The sequence below is a fragment of the Dromiciops gliroides genome, chromosome 1 (genome assembly GCF_019393635.1).
Source record: "Dromiciops gliroides isolate mDroGli1 chromosome 1, mDroGli1.pri, whole genome shotgun sequence".
NCBI classification, from domain to species: domain Eukaryota; kingdom Metazoa; phylum Chordata; class Mammalia; order Microbiotheria; family Microbiotheriidae; genus Dromiciops; species Dromiciops gliroides.
Genome location: NC_057861.1, coordinates 341,183,636 through 341,211,445, shown reverse-complemented (window position 1 = coordinate 341,211,445; position 27,810 = coordinate 341,183,636). Strand labels below are relative to the sequence as shown.

General features: G+C 36.4%; 1 long non-coding RNA gene across 1 annotated transcript; it reads left to right on the top strand.

The window, feature by feature from the left end:
* The first annotated feature begins 3,362 nt into the window (after window positions 1-3,362).
* LOC122738159 lies at window positions 3,363-27,138 on the top strand. Its single transcript, XR_006354631.1, has 3 exons — window positions 3,363-3,538; window positions 25,668-25,747; window positions 26,693-27,138. It is a non-coding gene; the product is annotated as an uncharacterized LOC122738159 (long non-coding RNA).
* The last annotated feature ends 672 nt before the right edge of the window (window positions 27,139-27,810 follow it).

Here is a 27,810-nt window from a genome sequence, read left to right as displayed (position 1 = left end):
ATGGTATTGATTCATTAAAAGAAGAAATAAGAACAAACATGAGCAAATCTTTTCATTGAAGTGAATGAGACATTAGAGGAATAATCCTTGTTAACAATAGCAGCAATCTCACATTTAATTCTATGCTCTCAGTGTTCAAAACATACCCCTCTGGGTCAGCTGTACTTGAGCCAAATTGTAAAAGCTTTGGAAGTCTTTCCAGAAAGACTTTTATTCAAAATAGGCAATTTGATGATTTTTAGCATTTCCAGGTGTTTGGGCAGAGAAGAGTTCGACAGAATTTACTCTAAAATTGTCCACATGACACATGCACCTGAAAGTGCTACTGATCTTTTTCAAAGATGTATTGTAGAAGCTTAAAGGAAAATATTTCTCCAAACTGAAAGGAGATATCTGTTGTAATGCTTGATATACATATTTCAAAAATATTTGGACATTAAAAAATTTATATCTCATAATCTACTATCTGATATTAAGATATAGAATAAACCTTTTTTTTTTTCCTGGACCTGCATAAAACTATTGGAGCAGACTCCCCTGGAAAAGATTAAATGAGTTTGAAGGATTAGGCTAAAACACATGTTAAAAATGTGCCAAGAGCTCTAAAAATAAGATTCAGGAATCTGCCACAGAATGCCACAAATCACATCATGGCCTTGATTCTCCCCTGACATGAAAGATGGAACCAGCTGCTCTAAAGAAAGCCAGGGCTGCCTTAGGTGGATGTTGTGTTGTGCTATTCTGGTGGTAGCCCCTATTTTAAGTACTGTTGTTCACACACATGAACATCAAAAAAAATAATTATAAGAAGAAAATATCTCCTCGTGATTACTTGAGCAGCTTTGTGCCCATCAAAGAAGAGTTGTATTTTGGGATGAGGTTCAATTTAGCATCCAAATTTTGGATTATTTTAATAAGTAAATCTATTCTTTACAAAAGACCTTCACAAAAGATTCACTGACAAATCCACCCTTATTTTAAAAATGAAAATATGAGTGAGAATCCTTCTTTATATCTACAAAGATTGTATGTTTCCATGTAAATAAAAACAAAATAACATTTTTACTATTTTTATAGTTATAGATACTAGGCAAAGGTCACATTTGTATGAGGCTATTATAAAAAGAAGTATTTTTGTCCAGGTCTCTGATTTTATTTCTATAGGGAATTCCTGGTGAGGAAAGTTCCTCTATCAATTCAAATCAATTCCTGGGAAGAGAAGGACAGAGAACAAAGCATTTATATAGTGCCTACTATGGTCCAGGCACTTTGCTAAGTGTTATATAAATATTGTCCCCGAGGGCAGCTAGGTGGCGCAGTGGATAAAGTGCAGGTCCAGGATTCAGGAGTACCTGAGTTCAAATTTGACTTCAGACACTTGACACTTACTAGCTGAGTGATCCTGGGCAAGTCATTTAACCCTCATTGCCCTGCAAAAAAAACCCCAAAACAAACAAAAAATAAATATTGTCCCCCCAAAATCAAAATAAATAAACAAATGAATAAATATTGTCTAATTTGCTCTACACTAAAACTTAGCATTTTAGGGAATTGTCTGAGGAACTGAGGATGAGGTGTCAAGGGTCACATAACTAAGTCTGTTTCAATGGCTATACTTGAAACATTTTCTTGACTTTGAGGTTGCCACTCTATCTACTACCTGACTCTGCCTCTGTAATCAAATGGTGTGGCATCAGAATATCCATTTCATTATGGACTGTCTATATATCTTCATTGAGAAATGGTTTTGCCTCTGCTATTACTAGGTACTATCAAAACAGCTCTAGTTCATTGGCTACATTGAATTTTAACTCCACATCTTACTTACCCAATCAGAATTGATCAATCCTCAAGATCCATGAATGTCAGATCCACTATTGTGGGTGACCATGGAGACATCTTTTAACCTCTCTGTATCTAACTTTATGTTTTTGGCAGCAGTCAGGTCCCATTCTTATTGCGGTTACTATGATATTTATCTGCAATGGGGCTGAAAGGTATAAAAGTAGGCTATACTTTCCATAGTTATTTTGCTTCTGTTAAATTTGGTGGAAACAATTCCAAGGGATCAAGTGATGCAAAGTATAGGCACCTAGCAATAGTTTGTTTTTCATGTTATGCTCTTGCTGATCACCAGAGCTACTGTAGCAGAGAATCAGCTGCCCCTGGCTTATAGGGACTTTGGGACATTATCTGGGATCATGTCTCTCTAAGTGAAATTTCTGGGGAAATCCTTGCCTATGGTCACATTCCATTCAATTTCAAACTACAAATGTTAATTGCTTACTTTACATTTGAATCAATGCCTGGGGTTGGGGCCAAGATTGTCAATATATCATGGCTTTTAAAGAACTAATAACCAAATGGGAGTGAAAGAGTAATAATACAAATCATTGTGACAGAAGGGAGGTTGATAGGTACAAAGGAGGCAAAGGTAAAAGGTGTCCAAAATTTGAGGAGAGAGATCATTTTTAGCTGAAGGGAAGGAAGAGAGAAGCATCCCTGTAATGGATTATCCCTGAGTTGGTCTTTGAAAGAAGAGAGAGACTTACACAGAATGAGATAGATTAATGAAAACCATTTAAAGTGTGAGGAATGGCATGAATGGAAATGAAGGGGTGAAACAGGAGACTGGATGAGGGAGTTCATAGTCAATCATTTTGGCTTGAATTTAAGGGTATGTGAAAGATAGTAGTATGAGAATTTTTGTGAGTTCTTTTTGGTCCAAAACTGTGATTTTGTTAGTATAGGGAGCTCCCTGTCAAGGAATCTCCCTTCATCACTGGGTATTGATATCTGTTCTGTACCTATAGCATTCGGTAGTTGCCTGGGGCATTGAGATGTTAAATGATTGTTGCCCAGCTTCACACAAAGAGTATGTCTCAGAGGTGGGTCTTTTTTTGTGGGGCAATAGGGGTTAAGTGACTTGCCCAGGGTTACACAGCTAGTAAGTGTCAAGTGCCTGAGGCCGGATTTGTACTCAGGTCCTCCTGAATCCAGGGCTGGTGCTTTTTTCTACTTTGCCACCTAGCTGCCCCCAGAGGTGGGTCTTGAACTCAAGTCTTCCTGATTCTGTGGCCAGATGTCTTTACAGTAAGGCACAGTAGTACAAGGTAAGACTGCGGAAAGAAGATCTTATGGAACCTGGGAAGCAATGAAATTAAAAGGAGAAAAGGAAGGTTTGTTTCCCAGGTCCCTGCTGTGCCAAAGCTTACTGAGTTGCAGCTGATGTTTTCAAGTTCAACTGAAAGTATTTAAGAGCACCCGACAGTAACCTCAGGGCTGAGAGCCTGAGATGGAAACTGCAATCATGGTGGCTTGTAACAGGTCAGAAATAGTGGCAAGATTTGTTTTCTGAGGGTGCACTCCAGTGAGCTTAGAGAATGAGAGAGTAGTGGAGCTCAGCAGCTATGCCAGCCCATTTGGGCCTTGGTGTGACAAAAGTGGAGTGGATTAAGAGTGACTATGAATCTGCCTGAGGGATTGAACAGCTGTGTGCTATGAGGAAAAGCTTTAAGAAGGAAGAAGAGCATATGGGGTAAGTGTGTGCTAAGGGTAAGTCTGTTTTCTGTGGGTTTAATCACTTAGATTTCTACTCCTTTCTCCCCCACTTCCTTTATAATGCCTTTTACACCTCTCCATCCCCATGGTTGCCACTCTAATCAACTTCCTCATCACTGGAAAATTAAACTTATTAAAATGGTGCATTCATCATTCCATTATCCCTCAAACCTTTAATGTCTCCCTATTTCTCCACAGTTGCTTACTGGCTATAAAAGTTCTCTGAATTGGACTTCAGGGCTTCTCCCCCAACCCCAATCTGGGTGTATTTCCCATTACTTATTTTCTAGAATGAACCCTGTGTTTCATCCTCTTCTCTTCCTAGCTCATGCTATTCCCTCTTTATCTTCAAGGTCCACCTGAACCCCAGTCTTTGCCTAATTGAAATCAGTATCAAGACAAAGCTCAAGCCCCATTCTCCATGAAGCCTTCTGCAATAACTTTAACCTGAAATTGATGATAGCATCAGGAATCTTTTAGATCATCTAGTCAACTACTCTCACTCTAGAAATGAGGAAAGTAAGATGCAGAAAAGTTAAGAGAATTGCTCAGAGTTATCAATTCTTTTGTAGAACTTTTTTGGCAATTCTAACCTGAGCCACCCAATAAAATTTCTCTGTATATATGCATTTGTATATATATATATATACACACATATATACATATATACACATGCATGTATACATATATACATACATGTGTATGTATACATATACACATGTGTGTATACACGTGCATGTATGTATACAAATACACATTTGTATACATATATACAAATACACATGTATGTATATATAATATATATGTATATACATATACATGTGTATATATGTCTGTGTATATCTATGTAGATATATAGATATATCTCAATCAATCTGTCTATCTATCTATCTAATCTTATGCTTTTTTCTGATAGCTTCCTATGTAGTAAAATTATATTTATCCCCAATGCCAGGGACCTTGCCTCATACCTCTTTGTCTCCTCCAAAGGGTTTTGGTAAATGCTGGACTCACCGAAGACTTTAGGAAGTACTTACCGAATTTTTATGTAGCCTCATTGACAAGTTCCCTTAACTTTCCGTTATTGTATTCCTTTTGTCCCAAACCAAGTCAGAACTGAAAGCCCATAGCCTATTCCCGGTAGCAAAGTTATCTGCACTAGGGAGCACAGTCATTGCTTCAGCCAACATGGGCAGTGTATGTGCTGGACACTAGGACAGATCCTGGAGCTTGTGTCTAAGCCATCAGATACATAATCTGTGTGTAACTAATTGGCAGTTAGCTGTAATGGATTTGTGCTGGCGATGAGCCTAACATAATTGAGTGGACTGGCTTGTTTATCAGACTTTGCCTTTGCAGGCATTTGTGAAAAGCACACTGGAGAAACCATGTGCCTCATAGTTTAATAAAGAGGTAGAAGTACATAAATATTGGTGGAGAACAAGTGAATAAGAAGGGAGTGCATTTTTTCATGAACTAGCATAGGAAAGGAGAGAAAGAATGGGACTGAAATTAGAACCAGGGCAGGCACAACAAGTAGAGTCTTTCAAGAATATCAAGGGAACTAATGAAAAAAATGCACAGGAAGGTGGGCTAGTTGTACCAAATCTGAAGCTTTACTATAAAGCAGCAGTCATAAAACTCTTTGCTACTGGCTAAGAAATAGAGTGGTGGATCAATGTAATAGGTTAGGCACAGGAAACACAGTAGTAAATGACTTTAGTAATATACTGTTTGATAAACCCAAAGACTCCAGCTTCTGGGATAGGAACTCAATATTTGACAAAAACTGCTGGAAAAACTGGAAGATAGTATGGCAGAAACTAGGCATAGACCAACATCTTACATCTTATATTAAAATAGGAGGTCAAAATAGGTACATGATTTAGACATAAAAGGTGATTCCATAGGTCAATTAGGAGAGGAAAGAATAGTTTACTTCAGATCTTTGGAAAGGAGAACAGTTTATGACCAAACGAGATAGAGAAGATTGTGAAATGCAAAATGGATGATTTTGATTACATTAAATTAAAAAGGTTTTGTACAAACAGAAGCAATGCAGCCAAAATTAGAAGGGAGGCAGAGGGCAGATAGGTGGCACAGTGGATAAAGCACTGGCCTTGGATTCAGGAGGACCTGAGTTCAAATCCAGCCTCAGACATTTGACATTTAAATAGCTGTGTGATCCTGGGCAAGTCACTTAGCCCTCATTGCCCTGAAAAAACAAAGAAGGGAGGCAGAAAGCTGGGAGACAATTTTTATAGCAAGTATTTCTGATAAATGTCTTAATATATCAGGAACTACATCAAATTTATATGAATCAAGTCATTGCCCAATTGAGAAACGGTCAAAGGATATGAACAGGAAGTTTTCAGATGAAGAAATCAAAGCTATCTATTGCCATATGAAAAAAAAGCTCTAAATCACTATTGATTAGAGAAATACAAATTAAAAGAACTCTGAGGTATCACCTGACACTTATCAGGACTATTTAAAAATGCTTAAAGATATGACACACTGGAAAGACATGCTAAGGTACATGGGGTCACAAAGAGTAGAACACAACTGAATGATAGAACAACAACAACAAATTGAATATATCCCTGAGGGAAAAATGGACATTAAATTATTCTGTATATTGTTTGATTCACCAAAATATATCAAAAGATTTTGAAATGATGAATCTGAATCAGAGTTTACAGTATCTTCACCATTGACAATACCTTTTGAATCTTTCCTATCTTATGAGTCTGTGTGTATCAGAGGTTAAAAATTTTCCACCTGGGGGCAGCTAGGTGGCACAGTGGATAAAGCACCAGCCCTGGATTCAGGAGGACCTGAGTTCAAATCTGGCCTCAGACACTTGATACTTAATAGCTGTGTGACCCTGGGCAAGTCACTTAACCCCGATTACCCCCACCAAAAAAAAGTTTCTACCTCTGTACACAGGGAGTTTTAAAGAAGGGCCCAGGCCTTCCATCCTCCACTCTTCCTAGTGCTGCTTCTAACTCTCTGACTTTGTCTCTTTTCTTCTCAGCTCCCTTCTCATCCATAAGTTCTCATATCTACCCCTGAGCTCTTCTTCTTATTGATGAGTTTCTCCTGAGCCACCATTGTGAAGAAAGCCAAGGGCAGCCATGTTTCATTTATCGTACAGCTTCTGACTCTCCAGACTTTGCCACCATGTCCCAATACCTATAGCTTCCACTCCCTCAGCTTTTCATCTTCTTTTTTTTTTTTAATTAACCAATTTTTTTTTGGTGAGGCAATTGGGGGTTAAGTGACTTGCCCAGGGTCACACAGCTAGTAAGTGTGTGTTAAGTGTCTGAGATTTGGATTTGGATTTGGATTTAGGTTCTCCTGACTCCAGTGCCGGTGCTCTATCCATTGAGCCACCTAGCTGCCCCTCATCTTCCTTTTATGTTGTCTTCTCCAATAGAATGTAAGCTCCATGAGAGGTAGTACTATCTTTTTGTTTGTATGTGTATCCCCAGTGCTCACCACATTTCCTAGTACATAGCATGTACTTCATAAAGGTTTGTTACCTAATTAATCCCATCTTATATCATCTTTTTTTTTCAGTGTTTAAATTAGGGATGTATTTCTAAGTATTACCAGTGATAGAACAGGGAGGAATCATGACAAGTATACCTATAGCAATTTTATTTTGTAGTACTATAGATTGATGGTTTAGTATTCATAATTATTCCCTTGGGTGTACCCAGCTCTGGTCACTTTCAAAAGTATCATGCCATCTTCATGTTTGACCATGCTTTCTATCAGACTAGAAAGTGGAGTATCTGGGGAATGTAGGGTGGTAGTTGTTGTTTTTCTCCTTCTTGTCAAGGAGGGACAAGAATTAATTCCTGTAGGAATATTGTCACCAATTACACCCTTGGACCTTTTAAATTTGTCTCAGGGAGTGTAGCCTGTAGACTAGCCAGGTCATCACTGTTTTTAATAGTTGTTATCACTATCTTTCTCAATCTCCTTTGATATTTTCAATCAAACTCAAGGATCCATTGTGGAGTTTTCAACTGTGTGATTTAGGTAAACAGCTGAAAATACAACCTGGCAGCCAAGTGGAATCTGTTTTAGCTTCTTTAGGTAAAACGATCAATAGCACTTTACACCTAATCTTTATTTTAGCTTTTAGGCTTTTAATGCATCAATTGCTCCTTTTGACACATAGGTCAAAAAAAGAGTACAAACAGTTATAATTTCTTCCCATATATAATCAACAGAAAACTTTTTTCTCCATGAACCAGGACTTTTTAAATGATCATTATATATAGATAATTTCTTTTTTCCCAGAGATTTAGAGAAGATCACTTTTGAAGCCATCAGCTAATTAGAACGGGAAAAATGTCACTCCCACATCTCCATCCCTTACCCCACAAAAAAAGCACAAGAGGAAAATGAGGAGCTTTCTGTGTTCTCTACAAGAGGCCTAAAACCTTTTCCTCTGTACTATGCATGACCAACTGCCCAGCAAATTTTTTTTCCCTCCCCCACCTGAATCAGCAGGCACTAACATAGGAATAAGCAAAGACAAAGGGAACTGTGGGTCACTGAGTTAAAGGCAACTGCTCAGGGGTCTCCCTCTGCTTCTGTTTATGGCCCTGACAACTGAGCAAGGGAAGCTTGACATTTGAACTATGAAAGGAAGTAATGCTATGGGAATTTTTTTAAAATAAAGGGAAGAAGAATGGCAGGGAATATTGAACTCAGCATACCAAGGAAGTTTTCATTTCAACTTTCTTTAGCGCATTTGGATGTATACCTTCCCACCCTTCAACTTATTAAAGAAATAAAGTTTTCAAAATACAGGTAACATTGTTGTCAGGTTTTCTATTTGGATGCCCTGCTTATCACTAGGCCTAATTACCTAGTAAAGGAAATGTTCCCTATAGCATAGTATGCTTAAAAATACTAGAGTTCTTAGAATTCAAAAAGGTAAACTACAATGGCAAACATTGTATTAGTTCAAAAAATTATATTATTATAAAATCAACCCCCCTCTCATGGTTATAGCAAAGGGGTTTTTGGTGTGGTAATTATAGGCATTTTAATTTATTTCACATGACAATTTAAAATTCTGGATAATATTCTATAAAAAGCACCACACATAAAGCTTTCCTTAGATGGGACCTCTTGATGGATGAGGTGACTTTACAGTGAAGTAGGCGTTTTGCCACACTGGCAATAAAACCCCTTAAATGAGGTGTAAGATTGATGTTCTAAGATGAATGAAGCTAAGGAGATGCTTCTATGTATTTATTCTCCACATTTAAATGTTTAAAACAGTTATGTTTTGGGATTTTAAAACTGTCATGATGGTATCAGAAAATTTCCTTTTTAGTTGAAAAACTTTAGTTCAAAGCAACAGTCTAAAAATAAAATCAAGGACATTAAAACTAAAGGAACCTTAGAGAACATGTAGATGATCATCATTATATGAATAAGGAAATTAAGGTACAAAGTGGTAGAAGGTTTGCCATTTGCTGCACAGAAAATTACAGATAGAGGAAGGCCTAAAACTGAAGATTTCTGTCTCTGACTTCAGTGTTCCTTCTATTATGCAATCTAGCCTGAAGAGGCATACACACTCCCCAGGAAACTGATAATCAGGTTAGTTGTCTTCTGATTTACACAATGATATTCACAGAATAATGTTTTTTCTAATAAGTAGAGTTGTTAAAGAGATGAATGACACTTTGGAATTCATGAGTGTCTAGAGACTGAAGTGTAGGTTGAATGATCAGGATTATAAAGAGAAAAGATGCTGTGTAAGTGTAAGATGGACTGAACAATGTCTAAGATTCTTTCCCTTTTGGAAGGTTTTGATTTTAAGATTCCATGACAACTGAAGATGCTATTTCTTGGGATTACCTTGTTCTAGCTAAGACTTCTATACTATTTCCAGGTCAAGGTGAGGTGATTAAAACAGGTATGTCACATCAACTAGATAGGATTCACCAACTCCACATGTATACTTTCTTGAAGTACCAGATCAAGTGTTACCTTGATCATGAAACCTATTATGATATTTCTTTGCTCCGAACCAATTTGGTCAATATAATACACAAGATAATTAAACAGACTGTAGCACAATTCAGTTATTTCAGTTCTATAGTATTGGTTTGTTTTATTCTCCATCCGGCCATTTTTGTTGAGCAAGAAGCATTTTAATCTTTATTAAAAAGTGTTGTCTTGGGGGCAGCTAGGTGGCACAGTGGATAAAGCACCGGCCCTGGATTCAGGAGGACCTGAGTTCAAATCCAGCCTCAGACACTTGACACTTATTATCTGTGTGACCCTGGGCAAGTCACTTAACCCCCATTGCCCCACCAAAAACCAAAAAACACACCACAAAAACAAAACAAAAACAAAAAGGTGTAGTCTTCCTAGGTAAGAGAGAAAGATTTATTTATTATTTGTTGGGGATGAAAATTCGCTGAAGGAATTCAAACTGCTAAGACACCTCCCCTTAACTCTATCTTGAGCTATTTTTGGCAATTTATTTCTTGGAAGATCTTCATTTTTCTCCTTCATTCATACTGCAAAACATTTTTTTTAGTGAAATAATTGGGGTTAAGTGACTTGCCTAGGGTCACACAGTTCGTAAGTGTTAAGTGTCTGAGGCTGGATTTGAACTCAGGTACTTCTGACTCCAGGGCCAATGCTCTATCCACTGTGCCATCTAGCTGCTCCACTGCAAAACATTTTAAGAAAATCTTAATACATTTGAATCTTATGATAGTACTTGTGTAGCCAAAGCAAAAAGGACCCTGTTAGAAATGTAGTTTCTTGTGAATTGAAATTTTAAAAATACTTATTGATTGATTGACATGAGTGACTCCATCTTTACACCAGCCTCCACTTCAGTGTAAATTAGTCAGGTTCACATTCTAGTGTTTAGCTTTACCTCGACTTCAATCCATTCCTGAGAAAATCAATCAATTAGTTCAAATAAAGTAGCGACTAATTAGTAGTGCCTAGTATGTGCCACGATACTGAGGCTATAAATATCAAGAATGAAACAATCCCTCCTCTTGTCATTCTTTTCACGATGATGAACAAGACTGCAAGCTTTTCCAAAACCACAGATGAGAACCAGGCACTCTATCCTTCTCTCTTGTATAAAACAATGTTACCTTGTACAAGGCATGAGTAAAACAATCCTGCATCCTTCTGATTCAATTACCAAAAATTCAATTTACTCTCAGCAATTCTGGCATCATGCTAATTATGAAAACAAGATATGGCTGCAATTGGTTCTGATCTTGATTTACTAACTCTAATCATGTGGGAGATATCATTTAATAGCAGGAACTGAAATAAAAGTGCCTTCTAATAACAAGTACCAACAATGTTGAACCCCAATAATTGAAACAAATAACACCTTCAAAAGGTTCAAATCACAGTGGATATTCAAAAAAAATTGCAAGCTCTAGAAATGGAGATCCCTTATGGCCTTATGCCTACAGTTCAGCCTATAAAGTTTATGTGATATTTTAAGATAGCAAAAATGTTGCCCTTTCAAGAACATTTCGATCAGATAGATCAGTAGATTTTTTAAAAATACAGGAAAAAGGGGCAGCTAGGTGGTGCAGTGGATAGAGCACCGGCCCTGGAGTCAGGAGTACCTGAGTTCAAATCCGGCCTCAGACACTTAACACTTACTAGCTGTGTGACCCTGGGCAAGTCACTTAACCCCAATTGCCTCACTAAAAAAAAAAAAATACAGGAAAAAGTATATAAAGAATTCAGATTCTCCTAATCATGATTTGCTTTTGGATGGCATCCTAATGTGTTAGTTTATTAATGTAGATATCTTGAACAGCAACTACAGATATAAAATTTAAGATTGTGTGAAAGATCTTGGATTTGATTGTATTTGGGAATTTGTACAGTTTTCAGTGATCAAAATCTCATCTTGGAGTTTCTTTATGTTCATTATTTTTATTGATGCCTTTTATTTTTACATCATTATCATTTCTCAGAAAATTGCCTCTAACTTTGAACCCTCCATTATGATAAAGAAAACAGTTAAGGAAAATCATTTGATACTGCAATCTTGTCCAACTGTGTGTGTGCACATATATATATATATATATATATATATGTGGGTGTGGGTGTGGGTGTGCACGCATACATACATATGTATATGTGTTTCTACATACATACATACATATATACATATATATTCTGTACCTATAATTCTATGATAAGAGCAGGAAGGCATATATTATCATTTATTTTCTGGGACTGAAATTAAATTCCTTTCTTTTTAACACTGACATTCTTCCCAACTTTCTAGGACAGGAATTTGTTGCACAGTTGATCTACTATAGTAAAGGGAATTCCTTCACCAGGGAACTACGTACATTAATGAAAGTAGAGGTCCAAATGAAGAAAATACATATATCAGCTTTGAATCATGGGACAATATTGTAAGCCCCTGGAAGTCATAGTCCATCGATCTCCCTAAGGAGGGGTGACTCAGCTCATGAATATGCAATGAACACAAAGTTCATATATGTCAATAACTTCCATCTGAATAGTCACAAACTGTCCAGCTTCTACATAACTACTCTAGCAAGAACCTGAAATTCATAACCGATTGATCCAATGAGAGACCAAAGAAAGTCCAGAACATATGGCAGATTGAAAAAAAGCCATACAGCCCAGGTATCCTCAACAACAAAATGAAAAAAAGACTTAGAAAAAGTGTGGGGGCACCGTGGATAAAGCATTTGCCCTGGATTCAGGAGAACCTGAGTTCAAATCCAACCTCAGACACTTGACACTTACTGTCTGTGTGACCCTGGGTAAGTCACTTAACCCTCATTTCCCTGAAAAAAAAAGTGTGAGACCAATCTCTGATCTAGGAACTCAAGGAAAAAATAAGTGAGCTCTGTGGGTACTGGTGATAGTGTTTAGCTATGGAGGGGAGGTGAATTCCCTGCAGAGCTTTCCACTCTAGAGACTGAACTTGAGTCTCTAGCTATGTATAATGTACTCCTAGCTTTCTAGGGAACAGAAACAGGAGCCAACTGCAATCTGTTCCTCTCACCCCAGATCTGGGTCACAGATCCAGTTTGGAATGAGGAAGAGACCTTGCTGTTTAGGTCTTGTAAGCCTACATAGAATCAGAACTATGTACTGGGCAAGAGCAAAAAGAGAAACAAGAAGCAGCTATGCATCTCTGATTCCAAAGCAGGGTCTGAGATCCACCTGCCATCCTGGTTTGAAGCAAAGCTTTTAGCTGAGTCACCAGAGCAGGGAGCACAGACCAAGTGGGAGTCTAGATTTCTGTTGCTTTGAAAGTACAGAGCCTTCTAACTTACAGATAGGTGCTAGGGCCAACATCAGTCTACTTGAGATCCTACCAAGGATAAGACTACAGATGTGTCACCCAGACCCAAACTGAGGACAGAAGGTCAAAAAGCTCACAATATAAGGAGAATGAAAAGAGTTTACCCTATATCAGAAAGCTCAAAATTTTGCACATCTCTTGTCTTAGTTACTCATATGGTCCCTGCAGAATATAGCATCTAATATCTAGGAGACCTGAGAGAATATATATTCTCTCAGGTCTCCTAAATATTAGATATATGTCAGGAATAAACATTTCCTTCTGAAATAATCTCACATGAAGTCCCAATTCAGGAAGTGAACTTGAAAGAATAAGTAAAGAAAAAAACCAAAAACCTATCATGGCAAAGTGCCATTATGATAAGTGACATTAAAGATATAAACCAAGAGTAAAAGAATGAATCCCAAACATCTATAAAAAAATGTTCAATGAAAAAGACACCATGGATCAACTAAAATTCATAGAAGAAATTAAAAAAATATATAAAAGTGACTTTATAAATAAATAAAATAAGGCAACTGAGAGATCAATTTTTAAGAGACAGAACTTTGGAGGAAAAACCCTGGAAGGACAATAGCAGATTTATACCCAAAGTACAAAACCCAACCCAGGTAACATACTTTTAGAAAATTAGAATAGACCAAACAGAAGATAATAACTCCAGGAGACAAGGAAATGTATTAAAACAAAGCAAAAAGAAAAAAAAAATAGGTGAATGCATGAAGTATCTCACATATCAGTAACAACTAACCTGGCAAACTTCATAAAGATAGATAATTTTACCCTCATCAACTAATGCAGAAATATTAAACATACTTTAAGGAGCATAGTACAAAAATATACAATAAAGAACCACACAAAAGGATCAAAATTAATTGGAGAGACTCAGATATGACATTGATAGACTTATGTCCTCCTAAAACCAGAAAAAATTATATTTAATGTATAAAAATATTTATAGTGATTCTTATCATGGTAGTCATATCTTGGAAATCAAGGGGCAGTACTATTGGGAACTTGGTAAACAGATTGGGTTATATTAATTATTAAGGGCTAAAATTCTAGCTAAACTGTCTAAAATATTCAATGAGTTGTCGTCAATAAATTATAAGCTTTAGCAAGAGTTAGACTTTTGAGCATTTATTAAGGAGAATGAGACTTTGGTAAAGAGAAAAGAAAAGGCCTAGATTCCTATATATTAAAGGGAGAGCACATTTCTAGCTCCCTTCTCCACCAGTGTCCTCAGGAAAGAGAGTGAAACCGAGCCCCAGTCTCTTCCCTCTTCCTCCCACTATCCAACGTCACTTCCTGATGCCCAAAGAAAAGACTCCTGGTCTTGCCCTCTAAGACCTTCACTTCGTGGGCGGAACTCTTCTACAGTAAGTTTCCAGCAGGTGGTGTCATTCTAATCGTTACATAATATAATGGAATATGATTGTGCCATCAGAAATGAAATGGACCATCACAAAGTAAACAGTAAAGACCTTTATAAATTGATACAGAGAGAAGTGAGCAGAACTAGCCTAACAATGTTTGTATTGATAACATTATAGAGCAAAACAGCTTTGAAAGACTTCGAGCTATGATCAACACAAAGGTAAATGAATCTGCAAGAATGAAGATGAAATATATTCTCCTTCTGAAAGAGAGATGAATATTGTAAAATCTGGAAAGACATGCATTTTTGGACATAGTTAAGGTGGGAATTTGTTTTGCTGGGCTATGTTGATAGATAGATATTTTTTAAAAGATATGCTCAATGGAGGGTGGGACATTTATTAAAAAGTACTTGTTATTTTATCAAAACCCCCTGTTAAAGTGTTTACTTGATCTAAATTTTGTATAATTAATTTGTTCCATTGATTAACTTTTCTCCTTTTAAAACCAGTATCAATCATTTTTATGATTAATGCTTCATAGTCTAGTTTAAAATTTAGTATTGTTAGGCCTATTTCCTTCTCAGTTCTTTTATATTTCCGCAAATATTCCTTAAGGGTTTTTTTTTGTTTGCTTGCTTATTTATCCTGACAAATGTTGTTATTATTTTTGTCTAGCTTTATAAAACAATCCTTTGTTAGTTAAATATGAGATTGAATTTATAAGTTAATATAGTTTAGCAATTTTTGCTATTTTAGTGTAGCTAAACCATCAGCAACTAATTCCTCCACAATTCAAATATTTTTTCCCCTATAAATAGTGTTTTGAAGTTGTGTTCAAATATGTCTGATGTCTTTCTTGGTAAATAACCTCCCAGATATTTTATGCAATATACAACAATTTAAAATGGAATTTCTTTTTATTTTTTCCTCACTTTTATTAGTTGTGTATAGAAAAGCTGATGATTTGTGGTTATATTTTATAGTATGCTTCTTTACTCAATTTTTTGTTTCACTTAATTTTAGTTGAATCCCAAATTCTTTATACAAACCATCATATCATCTTCTTAAAAAAATGTTTTTTATATATCTTTTTTGCCTATGCTTATGTAAGGGCCAAATTTAGTATGAGAAGAGTTTATTGGGCAGCTCAGCTGTAGTATTGGGGTAAGAAAAGAAACAGCCTCTTTCAAAAACAAAACAGGTTTATTAACGGCACAAATTTAAAATTTAAAACACAAGCAAGATTAATAGAGCTAGGGACAATGAGAAATAATTTAAATCTCTGGGGTAAAAAGGCCCCAAGCATGCCAAACCTGCCATCAGCCCAGCTAGTTCCAAAGAGCTAGCTTTGCCTCAAAAACACAAACTCACCACCACCCAAAATCTGTAGCTCTAATGAGAATTAGCTGTGTAGTCTCTTCTGGTCTGAACGTCAAAAACCAACAGCTCCTCTAACTGTCCCTTCCTTCCCTGTTTCTCTCAATTGGCTCAGCACACCCACATGGGCTTTTCAAGCTTACATTTTTTTTAGTCTGACAATAATGAAGCAAAGATAGGGTTATGAGAACCCCAAATCATAATCAATTCCTTACATCTATCTATCTATCTATCTATCTATCTATCTATCTATCTATCTATCTATCTATCTATCTATCTATTCATCCATCCATCCATCCATCCATCCATCCATCCATCCATCCATCCATCCATCCATCCATCCATCCATCCATCCATTCATTTATTTATTTGTTTGTTTGTTTGTTTATTTATTTTGGTGAGGCAATTGGGGCTAAGTGACTTGCCCAGAGTCACACAGCTAGTAAGTGTTAAGTGTCTGAGGTCAGATTTGAACTCAGGTCCTCCTGAATCCAGGGCTGGTGCTCTATCCACTGTGCAACCTAGCTGCCCCTTGTCTATGCTTATTTTCTAAATTTATTTATTTTTTTTTAAATCTTATTTCTCTAGCTAAATTTCTATAATTAGTAACAATGGACACCCCTTATTTTATACCTGTTTTTATTGGAAGGCATCTTGTAATTCTCCATCAATTTTGATGCTTGCTTGTGATTTTAGCTAGATACTATTTACCATTTTAAACAACACTTATTCCTGTGTTTTCCAGCATTTTCTTAAACATAAAAGGACATTATATTTTCTCAAAATTTGTTTTAATCTGTTGGTATGATTATTAGATTTTTATAGTTTTTAATCAATATAGTCTGTTTTTGTTTTTAATCAGTATGGTGACAGTTAGCTTAATATTGAACCAACCTTAAATTCCTCCTTTAACTTTAACTTAGTAATAATGAATATTTTTAATATGTTACATTAGCCTTTTAAAAAATATTTTCTAAATTATTTACATTGAAAATGATTAGAGATATTGGCAAAAACTTTTCTTCTCTCATTCTTCTTTCCTTGTTTAGATATCTCATCAAGACCATCTTTGTCTCAGGAGTTTTGTAGAATATCTTCTCCTCTCCTCCCTCCCAAGTAACTTATTTAAAATGGGAGTTGATTGTTCTTTGGAAGTTTGATAGAAAATCATTTATAAATCAATTATAGTTAATTTATAGCTTATGAAATTTATTTTTCTGAAATCTAGTCATTTAAATGCTACATTTTATTTTAGTCCTTATGAGATAGGTATTTTTTTGTTTTTTAAAAGGTATTTATCTATTTAAATGGTCGATTTTGGTGGGGAAATAATTATGTAAGATATTTTAATAATTCTATTTCTTTTCCTTTTCATTTGTTGTCATTTTTGAAAATTCCCTATGACAGTTTGGTTTTCCTGTCTTTTTTCCCCCATCAGATTAACTAGTTGTTTCTCTATTTTTTAATATATCTATGTCTATGTTTGCATATATACAGGTATGTATATGTGTATATACATATACATGTATGTATGTATATGTATATGTATGTCTATGTATATATATATATGTATATATATATATATATATATTTAACAACACCTCCTAGGCTTATCATGATTTTAATTTTTTTTATTTGACTGCTAGTATTTTTCATTTTTTGTCTTTTATATTTTGCTTTTCTAATTTTGTTTAAATTGGTGTGGCCAATTTTGTGATCTGTCCTTTTTCCCCTTTAGTAATAAAAGTGTTTAGACATTTACATTTGCCCTTAATGAGTCTTTGACTGCATTGCAAACATTCTGTTATATTGTCTTTTTGAAGGAAAGAGGAGAATCCAACCTCTAGGTAACTTAAGTGTCCAAACTTTGAATTCAAAAATATTTTTTGAGATGGACACACATAGAGTATATTTCCTAAAATATAATATGTCCATTTCCCAAATATAAATTCATATGTTTATTGAAGGTATCAAAGGCCCTATTTTTAGGATACAGTTTTAAACCAGAAACAATATACTAATATGCTGATCCCAGGTGGGAATTCCATGCAACATATGTGTGATAGTAAAACTTTTTGAAAACCAATGCAAGCCAGATTTTTTTTTCCTTTTCTTGACTAATATTTATGTTAACATAAAACCTGTGACTTGTACTAAGGATAAATCAAAACATTATAGAATTACACATCCTCACCCATACATTTTTGAGATAGTTTATAATTTCAGGGGAATAAAGTTTCCTTTATATTTTATTTATTTTTAATTGACAACATTAGTATCCAATAATTAGGTAGCCTAGTTTCTTAAACTGTAGGTGTCAACCCCATATGGGGTTGAGTAAGTGAATGTGGCAGTTACAAAAAAATTTAACAATGCTAAAAGGTTATGCATACTGATTTTATATACCTATATACCCAGGGCCATGTAAAAATTTCCGTGGCCGAAAAAGAGGTTGCTAGTGGAAAAAAGTTAAAGAAGAGCTGGCCTAAATAAAGCTCATGATGCATTCTAATCCTGATGCAGATATGAATTAGTCTAGTAGCTTAAAATTAAGTTCTTTTGAATATCTTATCCAATATAGTTTCTAATAACTTTAAGTGGATCTGCAGGCAAATAATATGCCTAGGAAACACTTATTGACCAACTGATACCAATAGGCAGATAGGCAAAGAACTCCTGAGAGTGTAAAAGCACACCCCAGACCTTTCTTGCTTTCAACTCAGCCTACACAGGCATTATTCAGGGAAGCAAATCTTGTGAAGTAGCTGCCAGCCATCCCCACTCACTGTCAACCAACAACCAGACACAGGACAGGCAAGGCAGCCTAGCTGAAGTAGAATGAAGGAGACATACTCTGAGGGAGAGACAGAAGGCAGCGTGTGCCAGGGAAATCAAACCACCAAGACCACTTTGACCACTATCTTCCTTTCAGACTGATTGGAAAGTCCCAGGACCCTAAACGCAAGAGCTTTTGGAATAGCGTATTATAAACAAAAAACATCCCAAACCACATATTGTCTCAATAAACACAGGGAGAAGTCTTTGGCAAAGGACAACACACATTTATGGAAAATAAATAAAAAGGATAGGCATAGGATTTTCTTAATATAATAAGAATTATTTTTCTAAAATCAAAAGCAAGCTTCATGTGCAATGGGGATATTATAGAAGTTTCCCCCAAAAAATATAAATGCAAAGAAAGGATGCTCACTGTCCTTGCTATTATTTAATTTATATCCAGAAATTCTAGTGATATCAATGACAAGAGAAGGAAATTTGGAAGTCCTGGGTTCAATACCTATCTCTGAGACCTAGAAGAGGTGTGACAATGAATAAACCAAAACTTTTCTGAGCTTTGGATTTTTCATGTAGTCAGTTGGAGAGTGATGTCTGGTATCTATCTTTCAGGTTATTTGGAAGCTCAAATGAGATGATAATTGGAAAATGATTTTTAAATGCCAGTTAACACTGAATTCCCCCTCAACATAGTTCACATGTATGCAATTGTCTTTTGAATTCAGGGAGATTGGTGAGTATCATAGCTATGCAGTTTCTGTAGTCCGATGAAAGCCCAGCTTTATATTGATATGATTTGTGCTTTTATAAAAAAGGTATAAAAGCCTCCAAACTTCTCGTTCAAAACAGCCTGAGTGAAGAGAAGTGTAGTCTTGAAGCAGATGGGCATGTACAGAAGCAATATATCGGTGAATATAGCTGCACAGAATGAACTGTTTGACACTTGGGTTTATTTCTGGCCTTTTATAAATATTTGAGAGATGCTTGGTACTTCAACTTCAAATAAAGCAATCAGTTCTAAACTCCATTGCCTTTAGCAATGTGCAAAGCTCTATTTAGAGTGCTTTCCGTCCTGTTTAGACATTTCTTCATTCTAGATGACATGGGCTAAGGGCATGAAGGAGCACAATGATTTGGTTTCAGCCTTAGGCCTCAGAGCATACCCTGTGACCATTGCCCCAGGCTCCTTTCTATCAAGCTGACCTTCTGTTTCAAAGTCTTCTGACCTGTGACACCATTCAATTGTTATTTAATCAATTCAGTCCAAATTAAAAAGGTGTATTCTTATTTGCTTTAACACCTTTTCTTTAGGGTGTTTGCTGTGGTGACCTTTCAGTATTGGATTTGGGCTGTTGATAACATACTGCATGCCAGATTGCTTTCTCTAATAAATAATGAAGCAACTTCTGAGGAATATGAGGACTGCATTGAAGCTGGTTAGCATTAGACCTGCACTGATTGCACAGGGTGGGTAGCGGACAGCTACAGGCATCTGCCTCACAAAGGTTTGCTGTCTCCTCTACCTAAAGGGAAAGTAGTAAATGGACATTGACCAGCATGTTTTCCATTATTGTGTCTTTGTGCTTTCAGTGATGAGGATGATGATGGTGATAGTATTAGTAACATATTTATATAACCTTTAAGATTTGCAAAGCACTTGCCTTAAGATTCCAGTTCGGGGGCAGCTAGATGGCGCAGTGGTTAAGCACCGGCCCTGGATTCAGGAGTACCTGAGTTCAAATCCGGCCTCAGATACTTGACACTTACTAGCTTTGTGACCGTGGGCAAGTCACTTTACCCCCGTTGCCTGCAAAAAAAAAAAAAAAAAGATTCCAGTTCAATATTTTTGACAGAAAAATTGGATTTCTCTGTGAATATTATAGACAAACTAAAAATATATGTTTTAAATATTTTACTTAATACTAAATAAGATAGTAGAAAATATGCTTCATTGAAAACAAAAGATAGATTTGCTGAGTTTTCTGAGTTCAGAAAAGTAAATTCAAATGTTGGCTAAAGTTCATATTGAAAACTGGAAGTGACACAAGAAATCACCTAGTGTCAGGGGTTTAACTGTTTTTTGTGGAGACCCTTGGAGACCCTCATAAAGACTCTGGACCCTTTCTCAGAATCACATAGTAGTTGTTTTAATACATAAAATAAAATATATAGGATTACAAAGGAAACCAAAGATTAGTGAAAATAAAGATTTTTTTCCCACCTAAAATCACAGACCCCTTGAAACTTGGGGGTCTATGGACCTCAGGTTAAAAACAACTTATATGTCCAGTACATCTTCTTTAGTTCATGGAGGACAGGAATGGAGCTCAGAAAGGTTAAGTGACTTGCCAGTGGACAGGAAAGTTAGTGAACAAGCCAGGATTCAAAGACAGGTCATCTGATACGCCTGCAACACAGGGCAACAATTTAAAATAGAGATAAATGCATCTACAATGTTTATCTCTGTTTTAAATTGTTGCCTTTAATAAGCATAATGGAATGGAGAAAGCACAGGCTTAGCAATTTCAAAATCTGGATTCCAGTTTCAGCTCTGTTACTATTTGGTTGTCACTGGCTAAGTTGCTTAACTTATTTTCTAATATTAGGTTTATTTGATAAGCATTTTAAAGATATTAAGATTGGTGAAACATTTTGGATTTAGGTCATCATCTTCTAAGTGATTATGAAGATAAATTAATATGATTATCTACCAACTTCAAGCCAAGCACCATTGCTATAAACGTAATGATAAACTTGGTTGACTTATTAACACGTGTGTTTCCTTTGCTTCTTTCCTCCTCTGTTCTAATTTCAAGATGTTCTCTGTATTCAAGCACCTATATTTATTTGCATGACCTTCCTGTCTCAGACCCTTTATAGCCATTGAAACCATCAATCACCCTCTTCTGTCTTTTTGTGATATTGCTCTCTCCTGGTTCATCTCCTACCTGATTGGCCATTCTTCAAGTCTCCTTTGCTTGATCTTCACCTGATTCAAGATTACTAATTGTGGGTATAGCCCACTAGTCTTTCCTGGTGCCTCTTCTTTTCCCTCTCTAAATTGTCTTTCTGGGTGATCTCATCAATTTTCCTGAGTACAATTATCATCTCTATAGATAATTCCCAGATCTTTATATACAGACCTAATCTTTCTCTGAAATTTGAGTGTCACTTCACCAGTTTTATCTTCAACATCTTGAGTTTGATCCCCAGTAAACATTTTAAATTCAACATACCCCCAAGAGAACTCATTATTTTCCCCCCTCCAAACCCTCCTCCATTCCCATATTCATCATTCTCTAAGGTGCTCAGGTTACCAACATCAATGTCATTTTCCATTCCTCACTTGTACTCATCCCACATGCTCAATTTGTTGCCAAGTCTTGTAGTCTCTTCACAACATCTCTCATGCCCATATATTTCTCTTCACTTGAATATTTGTCAGCCTTGTTCAAGCCCTCAGCATCTCATGCCTAGGCTAATGCCATAGTCTTTTATTAGGTTTCTCTATCTCAATTGTCTTCTCCACTTCCACCCATGCTTCACTCAGCTCCAAATTGATTCTCATAAAGTGCCAGTATGAACATGTCACTCATCTACTAAGTAAACTCTAGTGCCTCCCCAATATCTCTAGTATAAACTATAAGATCTTCAATTTGTCTTTTAAAACCTTTCACATCCAAACCCTTTCCTAATTCTCTAGTCTCCTACTTTTCTCCCCTCCATGATACTCTTAAGATCCAGCAGTCTGGCTTTACTATTAGTTCAAGAACTTCTTGAGGCAGGAACTGGTTTTGGTCATTCTTTATAAACCCAGTGCATAACAAAGTGTCTACTGAAGCAATATTGAAGTAGTGCTAAATAAATTATTATTGAAGTTCTGACTAGCTAATCATAGGTTTTTATCTGATAGGTCATTACTCTTTTTGTCTTTTATTTCTCATTCTCTCTTTCACAGACATTAGGTTCCTATAGATCACAGAGAGATAGCTTTAGCTAAATAAAGGATGGAGATGTTAATGATATAGGTAAGAAATATAGACCATGAGGGAAAACTCAATTCCTCCCCCACCAAAAAATTTTGGTTTTAGGAAATGGGTACAAGGTACTCTATATTCAAAATATTAATTAACAGTAACACACATACATATTTACAACTATAGGGTTTATAAAGAGCTTTATGACAACACTCAGATATTTGCATTTTTGAGATTACAAGAATGAGACTCAGGGAAATTAAAATCTCTTCCTAAGGTCATGTAATTAGCAAATGGTAGGGCCAGTGCTCTTTTCCCACTGTACTTGGATCCTAATTTTTAGACAAGAATTAGCTTTCTCTTTTAAACATGTAGAAGTCCATTTATTTCTATTAGTCCTTTGGTATTAATGCATTCTTATTCAGCAGCATCCTTAATTCAAATGAAAAAATCAAATGATTTTCACTATTCTGAATACATTATGAGAGCAAGAACAATAAGACAAGGAATCTTCCTATTTATACATAGCTTGACACCCATAGAACACATTTAATAAATAGCAATATCATACAGAAGAATAAAAGTTATAAAGGTAAACCAATAACATGTCAGGGGCTCCCCAGTGATATTTATATTTCTATTACCTTGACAGAAGATTATTGCTAATAAACACACACAAAGAAATCCTTGACCATAACTTTAAGTAGCACTTGGGACTCAGCTGGTCACAAGCCCTCACAAATATGCTCAGCTTACGAAACAACCTGAAGAAACATCAGGTTTTGGTTTTTTTTTAATAATTGACCGTTATTCAAACAACATAGACAACAACATGTTATAAAACAACATTGACCACATTTAAACAATTTTTCAAACCAAATGACAATGAAAGATTCCTCTTCCTCTTCCCCTTTGTCAACATCTTATATATACTTAGGGAATGCTCTTGTAAAGGTTGCCATACCACTATAGGTGAAAGACAGATACAGGGACATATATGGCCAGGGAATATGTATAGAGAGAACACCCCCTGTGACCAAAGAATATTTATGTAGAGAACATACAAAGGAAGGTATGTCCAGGACAACTCATGCCTACATTGCTGCAGGGAAACCAATGTCCTCTGATAGTAGCATATCACCTCAGCCACATGTGTGTACTTGGTCCAGTTTTTGTCCTCTTTAAGCCTGATTTTCCTTAGCTATGTAATGGAGAGAATAATACCAACTACCTCCCAGCCAGTTGTGAGGATCAAATGAAATAATATATGGAAATATCAATGCCCTGTGTTGCTGTACTTATATACACATCTCTGCCAGCAACAAAATTGCTACTCCTTTTGAATGGTATTCAAATTAGGCCAAACTTCCCTCCTTTCTCTCTATTGGGGATCTTTCATGATTGAGTTAAATTTTAGAATTCAAACACGATTGTGTATCCTAAATATAGGACTAATGGGATAGCAGAGAGCAGAGTTGTGACATAAGATTTTCTGTGACATACTACAATATCTCAGAAAGTCACATTTTATGATATTGACTTTTCTTATGGCTTTAAGAGAATAAGTTAACCTTAGATAACTCTTATAGTTCTAAGCAAGATACTTGATTTGACATCAGTAGAGCACGATGACATGTCAGATAAACATGAAAAAAGTCAGCTGGCTGAAACTGTGGGGGAAATAATGCTAAAGACACAAGAGCAAACTTTTCTCAAAGTGGCAGGTAGTGACACAAGAAGGATGACAGTGATTCTAATAAGTGGTATGTTCTGAATATGCAATATATTTTTAGTAAATAAGCTTAGTCAAAATAAACTTAGGCAATGTGAGAATGGGAATGAAAGTTACAAGGGTATTAGGGTGGATTAATTGAAAGTATAAATCATGTCTTATAATTTTCTTCCTTAGCTGGTGTGCCAGAATTCCATCCTGGCTTATTTTTCCCACCCAGATGATCTGGAAACTTTGATATCTACCACTTCTGAAGGATAACCCCTCCTCCCTCTCCAGCCAATGCCATTATTAGCTCATTGCCCCATAAGACTTGAAACATAAATTGTTTTAATTTTGAATGAACTAAAACCAGTAGGGCTCATGTCTGAGGCCACTGAGCATAACAGTAGACCCTTTGGTAAGCAGTCCCATACTAGGGACTAGTGTTCATGATTTATAGTGCTACCCTGAGTAAGCCTCAAGGACCATTCTTTTTTGTTATACTACTCCTACCTGAACCACTTTGATTGCCTTCATCATCTCCTCTTAGCATCTCTTCACCAGCTCTCTTAGCAGGTATTATTCATTTTAGTTCCCCCAACAGATGGACCCACCCCCATACAGATTTCTGACACTGAGTTCTGTTTACCTTTCCGCATGGCTGGCCTCTGCTCCAGTAATGGCACTTCAGTATTTTCCCATGGGAACAAATAGCTTGACCTATACAGGACAAGTTAACATAAGAAAACTCACATCTACGTATACATGTATCTTTAAAAATTTATTTTTAGGGGCAGCTAGATGGCGCAGTGGATAGAGCACCGGCCCTGGAGTCAGGAGGACCTGAGTTCAAATCCGGCCTCAGACACTTAACACTTACTAGCTGTGTGACCCTGGGCAAGTCACTTAAACCCAATTGCCTCACTAAAAAAAAAAAAAGAAAGAAAAAAAAAAGAAATAAAAATAATTTTTTTTAAATGAGGCAATTGGGGTTAAGTGACTTGCCCAGGGTCACACAGCTAGTAAGTGTTAAGTGTCTGAGGCCGGATTTGAACTCAGGTCCTCCTGACTCCAGGGCCGGTGCTCTATCCACTGCGCCATCTAGCTGCCCCCTTTATTTCTTTTTTGAGACTTGGTCTCCTTATCTCACTCAGGTTTCTTGGGCTCCCCACTGACTGGCACAGAAGCTTTGACTTGTTCCATTGCAGATATGGTTCAGGTTCATCCCTTCTTAGGCAGCCTGGTGGTGCCCTGCTCTCAGAGATTTAATATATTGGTATTGGACTTGGTATGGATGCCTGATACACTTTAGCTCTTCTGTAGCTCAGGAGTCTCAAGCTCAAGGAACATAAAAGCCTCAGCCTTCCTGTTATCAAGGTTTCCAGGCATGTGCCTCCATGCTTGGTTTCCTGTGACTCTTAGATGTGAGTATAAACCTGAAATTAACCTCTCTTTCTTCCTTGAATTATCCTATTACATAGGATTGGAGGAGGAGAATGGAAGGCCTAGAGATGGAGTGGGTCAATCAGTAACTGATATGACCCTTGCTCAGCTTTGACAGGTCAGTTATCCTTTGTTTCTTCCCTACCTTGCTTCCCTACTATGGATTTTGTCCCTACTTAGCTAGCCCACCATAAAACTGACTAGTACTGGCTGAAACTTGTCCTGATTGTTGCAAACTCCCCTTCCCCAACTTATAATAAATAAGAACACGTTGCTTCTGTGTTTTAGCAGTTTCTGAAAGGTAATGTCCCTTCTCCTCCCCCTATACCTCCTCCCTGCTATACCTCCCAATTTTGATGAAACCTATACATATCTCAGGCTTTGCATGCAGAGTTAGGGTCCTTCCTACTTGGTGTAAAGGGCTCCTGCCATGCATGACTTTATTTTCTCCTGTAATTAAGTTGCTCCTCAACCTGCTTATAGTTTCATTTAGACTCTCAAACTCGGGTTCACATGGATATTCTTTTGCACTTCATAATCTGCGTTTTCTGGTTTTATACTTGACAAGACAGACCCACACCTCACAAAGTGGATTTCTCTGGGATGAGGGCAGAGGGGAAATGAGGATATTTTTTTTTCTTTCACCATTCAGATGCTTGTGTGTCTAATCTTATTAAGGCAGATAATTTACACAGTGAATAGAATTCCAGGCCTGAAGTCAGGAAGAATCTTTTTCCTGAGTTCAAATCTGGCCTTAGACACTTACTAACTCTGTGAACTTAACTTAAACAAGTCAGAACCCTATTGGCTTAAGCTGCCTTATCCTCACATGAGCTAGAGAAGGAAATGGCAAAGCACGCCAGTATTATTTTTGCCAAGAAAACTCCAAATGGGGTCACGAAGAGTCAGACATGACTGAAAACACTGAACAACAACAACGACAAAACCAATCCCATATAGACTTATCTGAAGTTCCTGCTGCCTATTTTCCTTATTCTTCAGTGTTCAGATGGTACATGTCATACTCTTTCCTTGATTATCTTTTCATCCCTTTCTTTCCCAGGAGCATCTTGGCTGAGATGTTCAAACTACTTCTATACCACTTCATGAAACATCTCCAAGAGGAAGGAGCTGGTAAATAAAGTTGGATGTTCCTGGAACGAGTACCTTTATTTGAGAGAGGAAGATTCGGAATCCATGCTACATGCATATTCTGAGAAAAGATACACAAAAATCTGGAAAACAGAATAGAATGCATAAATATTTGTGGTTGGATGGATTTTATCTCTTCATATTTTCAAATGAATAGGAAGTTATAGACTTGTATGACATGGAAGTTATTTCTGTTCCAAATACTCTCTAAACCTAGAGGGTCTCTGTGGTTTCAAGATCATCCATCCTTTCAATTTCATTTCATGACTTTAAATTCCCAAATTGCATTCAAGGGGTCTGTATTCTCTATTAAAATTCCCTGTTGGCTGAAATATAGCAGAATTTTGTCTACTTCTATTGAGCTTTGGGCAAAATGCATAACCTACCTCTTTCATCATTAGTTTGTCAACTAGTACATATTGAGTGTAATTTTATGTCATATAAGTGGAAAATAAAATTATAGGATTGGATAAAGCAAAACAGTTTTAAAATAAGTACAAGTAAGTTGTAGCTAATATATAATTTACAACACCTTTGTCCCTGAAAACTTATTTTGACTGAAATTATGCATCTATCAAATTTTGGAGAATCATTCATCAGACTGTTTTACCGAATACATAAAATTTTATGGAGTTTGGACAATTATTACATAGTACTGGGATTTATTCAAAACAAAGGACTTAAACCTCAAATATCTTTTGTTCTAGAAAACATGTTAGCATACCTTTCACACACAGACATAACCCTGCTAGCCTGTAGGATATGCATTTTGGGATGTTATTTTTTCTTTCCAAGAGTAACATTGATTGATCTATCTTTTCTTCACTGATCCATTTTGTGAACCACCAGAGAAAGTGAGAAAGTGAGCTAGCTATTGATGTGAATTAAGTCTTTCTGAGTGTGAAAGCAAATTGGTCAATAAGGAAAGGTAACCTCTAACCGCTGCCTACTGACACTATGTTCTGAGAGATTTGAATAGCCCATCATCACCCATAACTCTGACTAGTGTGATATAGTTTGGATTAACAA